At 38.0% G+C, this 16,017-nt stretch overlaps 1 protein-coding gene across 3 annotated transcripts in view; it reads left to right on the forward strand.

Moving 5' to 3' along the window:
• The window catches only part of LOC116861945 (A-kinase anchor protein 6), a 416,895-nt gene that overhangs the window by 304,425 nt on the left and 96,453 nt on the right, over window positions 1-16,017 (forward strand). The window lies entirely within an intron of this gene.

A 16,017-nucleotide genomic window follows, 5' to 3' on the forward strand; every position in this document is an offset into this window, starting at 1 on the left:
TAGAATAAGAAGTACATTCAAGGTCAAGTAAAAGTTGTCTCCTTTCTTCCTCATTTTTTATCATTTTAAGTTACCTTTCCTAAATATGTTATTTTAACTTTTACCTTCTCTAAAGAGAGAAGTTTATTTATACTTTTCAAGGGTCGGGTTGACTTTAATTAGTGTCCCCTGAGAATCATCTTGGTTAAGAGAAGATATAAGCTCCCCAAGGAGTCAGCAAATGGTGATATTTTATTCCTGAAAGAATTCTACCCAACATTAATCGAGTTTGTTGACTACTAGCCATTTCCTGGATGGGTAGCCATCCACATTAACAACAAACCTACCCAGTATATCTTCTAGCATAACATGTCTGGAATAACAGTCTTTAGCTAATGTAAACAAAGCAAGGTGAGTTCACATTTCATGTCAGGATCAAGAATTATGTATGAAAAATGCCCATTAATCTTATCAATTTATTGATAGAAAAATATTAGTTTCATTCCCAATAAGCATTAAAAATTGAACCAAACAGGAAAAAAATAATACAAAAATTAACTAACCATAAGCCATTATCTCAGATGTTATTGCACTCATGATGCCAAATAAGATTTCTTTTCTTCTTGATGCATTTTGCATTTTGCACATAAACCACAACTTTTTTTTCAGCAGTAGTGCTATTCTTTGTCAAAATCACATCCATATAATTTACATCACAATTAATAGGAAATCAGTCTTTTTTTTCTTGTGGTTTCCTTATAAGTGCTCTGCCTGAGAATTCCCATTCTGGTATAATGAAGGCCATTATTCCACCCACTCACACTCTTGGATTATAGCATTTTCCCAAACATTTTCCATACTGGGGTTCTTTATTTGTGACTCACGTCCTGTCATCATCTTTTTGCTCTGAGATGTTAACGCAGCTAAGTTCATGAGACTGGCCCTAACTTTGCATTTGGCTTATAAGCAAAATTAAAGATTGAGCTATACACCAAGGGCAAATGCTACAGATCTGTAGAGTCTTCCTTTACACAAGCCCCCACATTATTCCAGAGGTTTAGGAACCTCCAGAGCAATCTGAGGATATTGAGTAAGGAGTCATTGAGAACTTAGGGTGGATCCCGAATTAGAAAAATTGGTGGAGGAAAATTAATTTCAGGTCTTCATCTAGAATCCTCAGGGATTCTCAGGTTAGGTCAACATTTTCCATGTCCCATTCCTCTGTTCCAATCAATGTGCCTTTTCAGAAATCAACTGAACTGATGACCTGGGGGAGGAGGGTTTTGAGCCTATGGATCACAGAGACCCCAGAGTAATAGCGCTTCTCAGTTGGTCCCCAGGCCTTCCTCTGCTTTCAATACCATTTGAAACTTTAATCTTTAAATTTGTTGTCCCTGAAAGATACCAGTGCTCTATCAGCATTTTTCATCAAGGGCACCACTGACATTTGGGACAAAACCATTCTTTTTTATACTATCATATATATATGATATATATATATATATAATATAAATATAATATATTTTTTATAATATCAGCAATCATGAACTTCATTCTCACCCTTCCCCTGTGGGGCATTTACTATTCACATTTCCTAGTCTTCAAGACCATTCAACAGGATGCCCAACCCATACCACGGCACTCCAGTCCAGCTCAACCTATGTACATCATCTTCCTTTCTTAAAATGCTTCTATAACACTAAGAAAAATGCCTTGCTCTTGGATTTTATACATTGTTAAGCAAAACACCTTACATAGCTGATACTGAATATAACAGTTGTTGAGTTCAAAAGTCAAGGATGAGTGCTCACTTCGTTCAGCAGCACATATACCAAAAAACGAAGGGTGAGAATGAAGTTCATGATTGCTGATATTATCATAAAGAACAAAAGTGAAAGCTTTCAGAGAGACCTTCACCTGAGTGATGGTAAAATCCCAGTGGCCATAGACCAAGCATGATTCTTGTTACAGTAGAATTCAAAACCTTTTCTCTCCTCTCCTTGGGGGCCTCTCTGTATTTCATCATTCGGCTCCTTTCCTGGAGTAGATAGTCATGCCCACCCAGATCCCGACTTGTGACATGTACTACACAGACTTAGGGTGATTCCCCAAAGTCCACATTTGGAAATGTTGGTTTAGAGAAAGCCTACTAAGATGGTAGTTAACAAGAGTGAAGAGTTTTTAAGCCTTTTCCACACCAGGCACTACTTGCCTGACTTTCCCTATTTATTTTATACTCTAGTCTCTGCCAGAAAATCGTCTGTCCTTAACCCCTAGATATGTAACTCCAGATAAATACCTTCGATTATTCATTCAGCAGAGCTCCTGGGCTGGACACCTGTTGTGATATGTTGGTTACCCCAAGCCAGCAAAATACCATAGGGACTTCTTAAAGGAAAAGAATTAGATTTAACGGGCAAAGAATACATTGACACCACCTGACATAATTTAGAATCCTAGCATTATGAAGGACAACAAAGTAGAATTTTCTGTTTAAACCATTTCTTGTTATTTTCTGTTCTTTAGAAATTTAAGACCATTTTCTTTCTAATTAACTTTCAACAGCAGGGTCTTAAGAGCAACTTGATTCTTATTTAAAAATGACCACTCCCTCAAAAATATTTTCTTCCTTATTTTGAGACAGTGAGCCATCCTGCCAGTGTCTTTCATTCTCCCGTCTTTGTCTGGCCCACTTGCCCAACCTCTGAGCAGGGACCTTCTATAGCTTTTTTCTAATAAACACTGGCAGTATTGTCAGCCTAGAAAACACAAAAGTAGTTCTTTCTTGTTTTTTCTTCCTCAATCTGAGAATCACCTCCAAGGAGAATTTGCTCCCACTCTCTCACTTTCTTTTTCTTCATTCCTCCTACCTTCCTAAGTAGGACAATTTAATTTGTCAAAAGTAACCACCGTGATTTTGAAAGTTCAGCTCCTATTTGGACTGGAGTTACGAAGCCGGAATTCATAATCATGGGGAGCTGTCACTCTGCCGGTCTGCATGTGCATTAACTATTAATGGAGAAATATTTAAAACCCACTTGCAAAGGAAAAGCTCCATTTTTTTTCATTTCTACAGATCAAAGGTGGCATTATTCTTGGGCTTAGGGAAGCTCAAGACATCTCCTCCCCCATCCTGTGAATTTTATAGACTGAGTGACCTAGAAGCATCATCGAGATCGGAGAGGCTGGAGCTCAGGCTGCTGCTTGTTGCTGTCCTGCCCTCGGTGGCAGACACAGCTGACTAGGGAGTGCTGTGAGGCTGTGCGCGGTCAGGGGCTCCTTCCCTTGCCACAGAGCACTGCCCATTCTCTGCCACCTACAAAGCCCAGACAACAGAGCCCTTAGTGAGCCTGGATTGGTATGGGCTTCCAGAGTCCAAGGGTTAATTTCAAGGGCCACATTCAAAAGTTGCATTCTGGCAATTATTGTTATACTTGAACAAGAGCTGTTTTCAGAGAGTAGGAAGCTCACGAAAGCACCGTATTTATAGATTTGTTCCTTGAGAGGATGGCTTAGCTGCTCCTCATCAACAAAGTATTAACTTATATGATTTCTAAGGGACTAAAATAATGCTTACAGCTGAAAGATTATGTAACATTAGTACCCATTTTAACTAAGGCCTTTATACTTTCAAGGAATTTACACAGGAGATTTTATATTTCATTTTGAGGACTAGCTACTCTCATATAGTTCTGCTTTTATGGGAAAAATGCAAGTGTCCTCTATCTTTCTCTGTTGGTATAAGTATTTTTTCTTTAAAGATTTTATTTATTTGACAGACAGAGATCACGAGTAGGCAGAGAGGCAGGCAGAGAGAGAGGAGGAAGCAGGCTCCCTGCTGAGCAGAAAGCCTGATGCGGGGCTCGATCCCAGGACCCTGAGATCATGACCTGAGCTGAAAGCAGAGGCTTAACCCACTGGGCCACTCAGGTGCCCCTGTTGGTATAAGTATTAAACAAATATGTCTGCTGTGTAAATGGAAAAGGACTGCCCATTTTGCATAATCCAGTGCTCACTAAACAGATTTTTTAACTCTGCTCTGGATTTGAGGTTGCTTATAAGAATTCACAAGAAACCCTTAAAAATATTTTTAACACATAAGTATAAATCAGAACTGGGGAAAATAAACGTAGACTAGTCTCTTTCAGTGAGAAGAGTTAATATATAGGCATTTAGACTGTATGGTCCTATGCACTTACTAAAGATACTAAAATTTCACTTTGGATTTCCTGGTAGTAAAAGCAAAGAAGGAAATGCACTTAATTGCAAAATTTACATTTTCCCTGAGAAAAAAATATTACACTTCCTTTGAAGAAATTAAGTTTGTTTTGATACTTAGATATGAAAACACTTTCTGTTAGGAATTTTTTTTTTTTTTAATGTAAGGGATTAGAATGGCATGGTAGTGAAATGTTTAACCACAATATTTCTTATAAGTAAGTTTCTAAACATAATACTTTTTTTTAAGATTTTATTTATTTATTTGACAGAAATCACAAGTAGGCAGAGAGGCAGGCAGACGAGGGGTGGGGGGTGGGGAAGCAGACTCCCTGCTGAGCAGAGAGCCAGATGCGGGGCTTGATCCCAGGACTCTGGGATCATGACCTGAGCCGAAGGCAGAAGCTTAACCCACTGAGCCACCCAGGCGCCCCTAAACATAATCTTTTTAACAAGTGAATTGTTTTTCTTTAACTCTGTTGCCAGATAACATTTACAGACTTTGAACACAGCTCTTCTTCAACGATAGTTTGGCCAGGTGAGATTAATAAGAGAAGACATCAATATTACATACTTGAAAAGAAGAAGCTGGGGCTCCTGGGTGGCTCAGTGAGTTAAGCCTCTGCCTTCAGCTCAGGTCATGATCTCAGGGTCCTGGGATCGAGCCCTGCATCAGGCTCTCTGTTCAGCGGGCAGCCTGCTTCTCCCTCTCTCTCTACCTGCCTCTCTGCTTACTTGCCTGCTTCTCTCTACCTGCCTCTCTGCTTTCTTGTGATTTCTCTCTCTGCTTCTCCCTCTCTCTCTGCCTGCCTCTCTGCTTACTTGTGATTTCTCTCTCTGTGAAATAAATAAATAAAATCTTTAAAATAAAAAAAAGAAAAGAAGAGGGTATTGGGAAAGTGAGGGAGAACTATCACCTTGAAGAGAAAGAAAAACAGTGGAAATTAGTTAATACACAACTAACCAAACAAAAATGAGTAATCTAAAACAAAACAAAAAGAGTAAACTAAGATCATGGGTGGATGAACAAATAAGAAAATTCTAAAAAAATAAAATCCAAACAAATAAAAAGAGAACTAAACACTGAAAGAAGAATTGTTTTAGGGAAAAAAAAGATAAGAGAAAGAGATACATTTTAAAGGAGAAAATTGTCACTTTTAGAGAATTCGGGTGTGTATTAAAAGATAAGCATTATAACTTTTTAAAAGAAATGAGTATGGAGTAGGATTAGAAATTCTGGGGAATATGAAGCACAGTGTAAAAAGAAAAATGGGGCATAGTTGACTTGTTATTTTATAACTATTGATGCCAAAATGATGTTGTCATGGCTATGAACCATCACAGAAAACAGATTAATCCTGCTACCCCTGTATTCTATAAATTCACAAATATCAACCCTCTGCAACAGTTCATTTTTTTTTGTTCTGTACCAGATTGATCAGAATAATTTCAGCTGTAGTATGATACCTTTATGACTGAACCTAAGCTCCTAAAATTGTAATACTAGGGTGGTTCATAGTCCAGGTTGTAGTAGCTGGGCTTAAAATAGAAGAAAATCCATTCCCTTTAAAAAAAAAGAATTTTTACATGTTGGTGTACAGAACAAAAGTATGTGTCAAAAAATTCTATATTCTGGGGGTGCCTGGGTGGCTCAGTCGGTTAAGCATCTGACTTGTTTTTGACTCAAGTCATGATCTCAGGGTTCCGGGATTGAGCCCCTTATCTGGCCCCACGCTCAGCAGAGAGTCTACTTGAGATTTCTCTCCCGCTCCCTCCCCTCCCACCACTGGTTTTTTCTCTGTCTCTGTCTCTCTCTCTTAAATAAATAAATCTTTTAAGAAAATTAAATTCTGCTAATTAGGCCTTAGGTTGGAATTTCAGTACCAAAATGAAGCAAATTACTAGTTATTGAAGCAGTCAAGGTAAAAATGTACCAGATATATCAGGCACAAGAACCTAATGATAATTTTTTACCTCTTTCTCAGTAGATTAATTGTAGAGCTTAATTGTATGTTAGATTAAAACTCCATTAAGATAAGAAGAATATGCTTAAAATCATTATAATATTTCAAATAACATTAGTCATTTTAAAAGTGATCAGAATAGGAAAATCCAGGCTGCCTCCACTGCTCTTTAGAAAGGAATTTGTTGTTCCGTGTTTATTAAAGCTACAAAGTCCTAGATAATTGTCATCTTAATGTGAGCTTTGGTGAATCTGGGTTTGCTATGAAGACAACTGTAGATCTTTTTCTTTTCTTTCTTGAGAGAGGACAAAACTCATCCTGAAAATGCTTAGAAGAAAAAGTAGACGGATGTGCTTTCTGAACAATATAGGAAATGCTGTTTTTGCTGGCGCTTATAATTCCTATTTGAATCACTTTTTTAAGAGGGGAAAGAGGAAAAAAAAAGAAGGATGTTAAGAGAATAGTAGGCCAAGAAATAGTTGGCTCTGTGTGCAGAGGGGCAAGGAAGGGAAGGGCCGCCAGCAGTTTTTGTCTCTGGTGGGTGAGCTACTGTCCGGAAGGTGCGTTGGCTCTCGGGACTGCCTCTGCTGTATTGTGCGGCTCCCTCTCTGCCTGGCCTGGCCTGCTTTGGCCTAGAGTGGATCAAACAAGCCGTGGGGAAAGTTCCCCTCATTTGCATCACTTCTAGACAGCCCTGTCGTACTCTTTGCTGACAGGAAATCACTGTCTTTGTCACCTTTTCTCAGGGCCCTCCTTTTGGCAGAGATGGGCCATGTGACCACGCTTAATCACAACAACAGGGCTGGCTCAGGACTCAATGACATGTTTTCCTCAGCACTTCAATAAATGGGGTAGAGGAGTCAGGAGGAAATGACTACATTAATTTTAAAGTGAAAAGATAATTAACACTTGAAGGACTAATGCTACAACCTATGGAATTATTATTCAAATTGAAGTTAATTTATCAAAAACTCGTGAAAACTATCTCCCCTAATGCAACTGTTTTAAAAAATAAACCTTGAATAGTAAGAGTGGGGCGTGTTGGAGGGAGAGTGGGAAGAAGGCGGGGAGAGAGGCGCTGTGGATAGAGAGGGAGAGAGAAAAGGGGGGAGAGAAAGAGGGAAATCATAGCAGGCATAAGCTGTGTTTGAAAAAGCAACTTAAATGGGCTAAAACTTCAACATTTGGGACTGAAGGCTGGAGCATGTAAAACGCTTACTTAGATGATATGAATAGGACACTGGCAAACAAAAGCAGCAGTGTGCTCCTAGAAAACTGTGCTTAAAGGAGTTTCCTTGGCAACAGAAATGCAGTTCCAAAAGTAGACAGAACTTTCCTCAGAAAACATACTATTAATAACAACCTTCCGGAACAACTTGGAACAATTTGACGACTTGGCAGTAATAATGCCAAGTGTTCTGCAAATTAATCTAACACATAACAGTTATGTTTCCCTTGCCCGTAATTCTGCTGGACCCCACCAAGAACTCCTTGCTTTTCGGTGGCCCAAATGCGAAAAATATTTCTAAATGTTGTCATGGAAAAAAGAAAACCCAAAGAAATGCTAGTGGTCAGCAGTGGCCAGAGATTGTGTTCAGCCTTTTGGAACCCACAAGAGAATTTAATGAGATGAGTTTATTCCAATTAAAGCCACTACATTTAGGATCTCATCCCAACAAAGATGCTTCCATGAACAAAACTTGTTCAAGGGTTAACAGCCTGAGAGTTGCTGCGATGTGAAGCACATCTTGAGGCCACTGGTTATATATATGTAACACTTCACTAAATACATGCTGGATGTGATTTTGAAAAGCATCATCATTTCTTGTCAGCCCAGAGAATAAACTAATCTTGGATCTACTTGGCCAATGGGAATCATTTGAATTCTCCTGAAGGCAATACGTTTGCCAGCCAAGAAAGGTGTAGTATTCCCCTCCTCTGACCTTTCTTGAATCCTTGGATCTAAAGGTTAAAAGTAATCAATATCTCATTGCGCGGCTTGGTTTCAGGGTAATAAGTAATAACCATCATGTTAAAATCCAAATGATTACAGATAGCACTTAAATGAGTTGACCTGTTTGGGAGCTTTTATTAATTGCAATCAGGATAATCATTAGAGTTTGCTAATAAAATTTGGGATTAAATCGCAAAAATTTCCACCTTTAACTTTTGAAAAAACGACTTTTTGTTAATTAGATGTGAATGTGCAGTGTTTCCCTCCTGTGTTAAGCTGAGAGATTTGTCTTTCACCCCACATGTTTGGAGATTTCTTTCTGGTTTTTATGACATGAATTAGAGGAACACGTAAGCTACTTATAAGAAAGGGTTCTTGTTAGATTCGCTGTCACCTTGGGCTGCAGATCTGCTCGATACAGTGTGTTAGGTTTCAGGTCAGTGAGTCCATGGAAATGTCCCTCACCTACTTTTTAGCATTGCCTGTTTTGAAATTACTTATCTTTAATGGTTATATTCATATATGGGCTGATGTGCTTTGTAGCTAGAAAAACAAACAAAACAAAACAACCTAGGATGTGTGATTAAACCTCACATGGTATAACTGAGAGTTATTTATTTTGTTGGAAAAAAAAAGGAATACCAAAGTTTAAAGATGAAAACCAAGTATTATCATTGACAAAAGGGTCTTGCTATAAAAAGGATAAATGTTAGGTTTAATGTTCCATGTAATTACATCAGGAAGGCACTGGTTGTCATAACTGTAACTGCCTGTATTGGGAAGGCATTGGTTATCCTAACTAGATTATCACTACACCACGAAATCTTGTAACTTACAACATAAGTTATATCATAACATTACCAAGTGTGTAAGATATGCTGTTGAATCCAAATATTTTGCCCTTATGATTACTCTAGCTTTTACAATTTATTAGGATTTCATGCATCTATTCCTAAAACTGGAAGTTAGGGCTAGAAGGGTACCTAGATAGCATTTTGGTTATTTCAAAAAAAGTCCCGGTGGTCTTTTTGGCAGCACATATATTAAAATTAGAATGATAGAAGATTAGCGTGCTCCACCCCCCACCAACGATGACATGCAAATTTGTGACACATTCTATATTTAAAAAAGAAAAGAAAAAGAAAAAAATGAAGTCCTGGTACCTGTTCAGAATAGTCTGGAAAACCCTGGGTGGGAAAAGCTCAATCATAGTACTTTTTCAGATAAATTCTTTAACCTCCTGTTTTCTTGTCCTTATCTCACTACCATGTCTAACTTTAGAAAGAGGTAGATTTGTGGTTGTCCAGGGGACATCACTCTTGGAGTATTAGAAATTCCCCAAGCCAACTATTCCCATTACTAAATGTCCATACTGCCTTAAATCCCATCCTTAAGATTAATTTCTTTGAGATAAAAAGAATGCATTCTACTGGATGCAGATATACTCAAGGGGCAGGAGAATAATACTGGCTTAAGTGCCAATGTTAACATTTCGTTTAAATGGAAGGGCACTAGGAAGGGAAGATGGAATCTGTAGAGAGAAGAAATCTACAAAAGGGACCAAGGACAGTTGTTATTTCACCATTTGATAAAAAGGGAATTGTGTGTGTCTGGGGGGGGGAGTTATGAGATAGGAGTAGGATGGAAGGAAAAAAAAACTAAATTGATCAAATCTTACTATTTGACTTTTTATGCCCTATACACATGAGCTTGTTTAATGCTCTCACAATGGATTATTCCCCCCGTTTCATGGATATGAGCAAAAACAGAGAGGTTAAGTGACTAGCTTAAAAGAACCAGTTTCTCAGGTTAGGCTAGGGCTTGCTGAGATTCTGAACAACCTCCAAATCTCAAAGGTTTAAAGTTACAAAGATTTATTTCTCACACATACTATTCATCCATCACAGGTTGGCTATGGGCTCTGCTTGGCACTGTTCTTACTCCAGGACTCAGACTAATGAACTAAATATTCTCTCAATGCAACAAAGGGAAAAGAGAGTTCTGGAGGGTCTCCCTCTTGACATTAAACCTTCTACCTGGAAGGGAAACATGTTTCTTCCTCTCAGAATCATTGGCTAGAACTAATCACACGGCCCCACCTAATTCCAAAGTTGATAGGGAAATGCATCCCTACTATGTGCCTGAAAGGCAGAAGACTAGAAATAGTTGTTGAGCTGTTTCAGTAGCTACCACAGAAATAAGTAAATAAGTCAGAGTTTGAACCCAATCTGGTTGCCTTTAATGCCCATAATCTTTCACGCACTATTTGCCTGCTCATTATTGCCTTATATCTTCTCCTTTACTTTAGGCAAAATTCTTGCAAGTGCATTTTCCTCCCTCTGCATGAGCTTCTAGTGCCAGAGAGAAGGAAGTTCCTATAATATTAAATGGCACATCAGCAGAGAAAACATGATAGACTTGGGTTTGCTCCTTAGCCAATCATCAGGCTATTCTGTGAAAACCCTCAAACTTTCTTAAGCACCTCAGCACCCTAGGAGAATGTTGCCATGTGGAACAGGGACCCCCCTATATTTTGTTAGATTCAGGAAAGCTAAGGCTGAAAATATTTATGTTTGTTGGGGGGAGTGCACTAAAGGCAGCATTGCCCTAGGAAGATTCAACCTCATGGATCCTGTTATTGCCAAAGGGAGTCACTGAGGAAGGGTCCCCATGGAGAGATACTCTAGAGGAATATCATTTGCAAAAAAAACATTTTCCAGTCTTGTCAAGGAGGCAATTTCAGTTCTCAGAAACAAGGGCATTCCCAAGCATATTTTTTAATAATGTTGGCATTTGTGAACCTCATACATTCTTAAACTAGGCACTTCTGCGACACTCTGTTCCTAATGAGGCACACTGGGGTAAGCTGAAAGGGAAGCAGTGGTCTTCCTGCTGAACCTTCATTCATTTACATAAGACACAAAACATAAACATATATACACTACCCACACATGTGCGTGCACGCGCGCGCGCGCACACACACACACACACACACACACACATATACTCACATGCCCATTTTCTCTTGCTGAAGCCAGAAAAGAGTCAAGCCAGGCTAATGCTTCTGGGGTTGATTCTAATTTTTCTTCCAAACTTCTTTAGACCACAGAGCCTTTCCCCAGAAGGACATCTATACACCCCTGTAACTCCTCTGAACTTACTATTTCAGCTGCTTTCCTAAGTAATTGATTCTATATGCTCATTGATAATGACTTAAAGAAAATTTGTGATTCGTGATATTTCCCTTGTCGTCTTATTGTATCCATTGAAAACTAGGAAGTTCGTGGAAAGGGTATATACACACATGCACACACATTTATGTGTGTTAACACATATATACACGTATACAAAATACTAACTCATCTAGTTAAAAGTATCATTCATAAGGATTGAATTTGGGTGAAACCAGATTCCTTGGACCAAATATGCTGGTAGTCCCGAGACATTTAAATCACGCATATGTAAATATATACACAAACTTCTTCATATATATTCTAAGCTTCAGTTTGGAGCTCATTTCTATGTTCTAAGTCTTGGCATATTCAATTTTGCTACCTTCGTTATAATAGTTTTACCCTGTCAGTATTCATAGGTGCCTCCCTAACAGAGCCTTCCTTGAGAATAATTTAGCCATGAGTACTTTGTTATAATTAAATGCATACTTTTTAATAGTGATGATAGGTTTGGACTTTGTGGACCAAATGTGAGAATGAATGATTATAATTTTTGTTAGACTCCACACTCCAGGAGGGCAAGGTTCCTGTCTGCATCATTTATTGCCGTATCTCCACTGCCTAGTGTCGTACCTGGCACATAATAGAAATACAATAAATACATATTGAGAAACACTTTTCAAATAGATTTATTTAATAAGCTTTTAATTAAATCCTCCTGATTGGAACTATGCTATCAATTCATTATTTTTGCAAGAAAACAACCCTATTTTCATGCGGTGGTCATTCAGTCTGAAACCTCATGGCCTCTTCTTATAGTATATAAAAACAAAACCAACAGTTGCTCTCCTTTAAAAACTGTACTGTTGAGTGAAGTTCTTAATACTCAGGGTACTCAGATTTGGCCAGGTTGGTGTCTGGGAAAAAAAGAGGGAGGGAGGAAGGAAGGGAAGGATCATGATGCCCATGTCTGAGACAAACGATACAAAAATGTACAACTAATCACCATAATTCTGTGGCTAGTCTTCAACCTCTAGACTGTGTTATTTGGTCATGCATTCTTGATTATGTAGACAGTATGATTACTTAAACATATAAGTAATAACATGTACCATAAGAATATAAAACTAAAAATAGAACAATAGATGCAGGTGAACGTGGACAGTCATTAGACATGGTAGGAATATCAGCACATTTTTTTTCCTATACCATAGTTAATGTGACAGATTATTGACATATTTGTTGTAGAAAATTAGGTTTGACTTCAGAGGAGTAGGTATGTCTAAAGAAGTAGTCATGAGGAAGGTGAGAAAAACAATAAGAAGTAACCCAGGTCCGTCGTGATGAGGGTGGATAGATGGAGTCTAAAAAAGATGGACTCCTCTTTCCAAAGCTACAGCTGGCTAATTCAGAATATGCAACTTTAAAAAATTAAGGTTGACCACTGTAAGGTCAGGAGAAAGTTAAAATGTAATTTTGAAACTGTCTCCCACTCTTTCATTGAAAAAAATTTCACACTGTTCATAGTTCTAAAAAATTATCTTCTCATATAGTCATTTAAATTTTTAACTTAGCCATTAATTGTGAGCTTCAATGATTTTATGCAATTAAGAAAAATCTAAAAGATGTACCATTTAAAATTAGAATCTGATAAAGATTTGTGATGAATTCACCTCTTTCCCCTATTTTTGTCCTTGACATCCACTTGGGTTTACTGTCTTCCCATTGAACTTTGTCCTTCCTCCTCAGCTTTCCTCAACTGGGACATATTGAGATTTGAAAATATGTGTGAAGAACGTTCCTCTGTGTGATCTTTCTCTCTTCTTCCTCAGTCTCTTCTGCCTGCTGATGCTAAAGAGCCATTCCGTAAATCACTGGATTTCTTACAAGCCATGAACAAAAATCGTGTTCATTAAAACTTAAGTATAAATGAATCTCTAGAGTTGAGCTAATTGAATTCTTCTTCTGCAACATGGGAATATAGCAAAATAACTCAAAGTTGGCTAGCATTTTATAATCCATGTTTTGATGATAGTTTAAGAGGCTCCGTCCGTCCAAGTTTGGGTTAGAAAAAGAGATGAAGTATGGAAACACTGTCAGAAGCCTTTTCTGTTTACACAAAGATCCAGGGATACCATGAGTAATGCCAGAAATCTCATGTGACAGCCAGCTCTTGTGGGATTTTTTTGAGCTCACCAAGTTCAGGAAATAGACAGTTCCAGAAAGCTGATTGGAGTTCAAAGATTTTTTTAAAAAAATTAACTGAAGTGAATAATTGTGTTCTCTGTCCATTGTCCAGCACTGCTGCTGGGACCTGTGCTCTGCTCTCCCCGGGGCTAGGTAATATCGGGCACTCAATAAATACTTTCTGATTTAAATCGCCTGCTTAATGAGTGTTTTCTCCGGAATCTCCCAAAGTGAATCTCTTAGAGGTTTTGTACAGTTATTTATTTCCATGGGAAGTGAGAAATTTACCTGGAGTTTCAGGACTGCGAGTGACCTCATAAGGACCTTCATTTCATTTCCTCTCTTTCAAGGATTGTTTTTTATCCATTCCAGATAGGAGAGAATTTGTCCTCCATTAAAGATCTTTCCAGAGGGAATTCCACAGCCTCCCATTAAAATGTTTAACAACTCTCCCTGCCCTGAAAGTCTTCTTATATCTAGTATAAATCCCTTCTGTTGTTAGGTTTAATTGTCAAATCGGCCAGAATCCACGCTCGGTAATTAAACCTCTTCTTTCTGTTTTCTGTATAGTCACATTTCTCAAGCTTTTGCAGGTTTCTTTTCAAATTAAAAAATCTTTTAAAAGTCCTTTCTGTTGGTTTTGTCTATACTCTATCTAACTGAAACCACTTCTTTCCTCTTTTGTAGGAGAAAATATGCTAATATTGAGGTAGTGATGGTAGGTCCATATATTTGAGTGGCTTTACCAAGCTCCATGGATTTCTCCATCAGGTTTTTCAACTCTCTCTTATTAACAGTTAATAAAATAGTTCATGGATGGTTTGGAAGAGGAATATTGCCTGTCTGAGATAGTATAACATATCGTATACCTAAAAAAAAAAAAAAAGTTTGAAAAGGAAAAGTAAATGATATAAAATGGGCTAAAAAATCTTCCCATTTAGGGACAGAGCTGCTTCTTCTCCCAGTGGATGCGTAATATATTATTTATGTAAGAGTGAGCATCATGCTTTTGGCTCACATTCCATTTGGAGCATATACAGTATGACAGTTTCCTTGGCTTATTGTTGTATACATGGCTATCTATTTTTAATACATTGCTTTTGTCTTTTTTCATGCTTGCTTACATCTGTTGTTATGAAAACTGACATAAAGTTTTTAAACATAAAAGAAGTGATGGAGAAAGAGATGGTAGGAGACAAACAACATTTCAAAAGAATGCAAGATGGAGAAACAGGAGCAAAGTCTCCGTGGAGAGAACCAGAAGCAGCCTCTGCAGGATAAATGGCAGGGTGGGTCAGAACAGATTGCTGTAGTCACAGAGAAAAAATGGTCATGAGGCTCCAGAAAGCATTTCTATGTTAGAAGGAGTGTAGTTTGTTTTCCATCAAATTGTTTAAACTTTTTAAGCTGCAGTTTTCAAATCAGTGAAGTGGGGAAAACCCCCACTTTGAAAGGTTGCCAGGATTCCATGAGTAATGTATATAAGGGGTTCAGCCTTTTGCTTGGTAAGTAGCTCAATACATAATACAGACTCAGGGGTTAACAAACTACGGCTGGAAGGTCGAATCCAGCCCATGTCCTGTTGGTTGTTTTTTTTTTTTAAATAAAGTTTTATTGGAACATAGGCAGGCACATTCATTTATGTATTGTTTGCGGCTGTTTTTATACTTCCATAACAGAACTGAGTAATTTTGACAGTGACCAAATGGCCAGCGTGCCTAAACTATCTGACTGTAGAAAAGTTCACCATTCCCTTGTATATAAATAACTATTATGACAACTCTTTAGTAATATACATTATTCTACAGACTTGAATGATTTCCCAGTTCAATTTTCTGTCTGCATCACAATAATACCTGTTGATTACCACTCTTTTGCCAAGGTTCTAGTTTTCCTCTTATAACAACCCAAAAGTCTGCCCGTTTTCCTTGTTCAACAATGTAGCATTAAATGGTTAATTGGTTCATTTCACCACCAGGTGGCCTCCTCTGCTCTATTGTGCTTGTGGGACCCAAAGGAAAGCAGAAAATGGATCTAATGCACTTCTTTCAACTTTGGCTGTGATTCTGCTCTTATTAGCACTTCTCCGGTGGCTTTGCTGTTATGAAATGACTATTTTATGTTTGATCCTGAAACATAAATTCACACTGATTTAGAAAATGAGTTCTAAATCGGAGATAGAAACAGTTAAAACAGTAAAAACAAAATAAAAAAATATTTAAATGTGGACTCAAACCTACATCATAGTGGTTTTTAAAAAAAGGAGTTTGGGTATCATGTAAGAGGTTTACCATGACTCAGTATTATTCTCAGCTGTGTCCTAGCAGGATTGACTAATCTTGAAGCTTCCACAGGAAAAACAAAGGCCATGCCCCTCAGGGATCCCTATGTTAATTTCTCTTGAAGAGCATGGGTGAACTTCAGATCAGTACTCCAGTTTCTTTATGTTTTTTTTTATTCTCTAGATTCTCCTTTTGAATTTTCTTTTATCTTATTTGTGAGCTTTGCTAAAGACCAGTGCCATGTGAGGAAGATTAGAAAG

This window comes from Lontra canadensis, unplaced genomic scaffold (assembly GCF_010015895.1).
Source record: "Lontra canadensis isolate GAN:19392208 unplaced genomic scaffold, GSC_riverotter_1.0 scaffold213, whole genome shotgun sequence".
NCBI lineage: Eukaryota > Metazoa > Chordata > Mammalia > Carnivora > Mustelidae > Lontra > Lontra canadensis.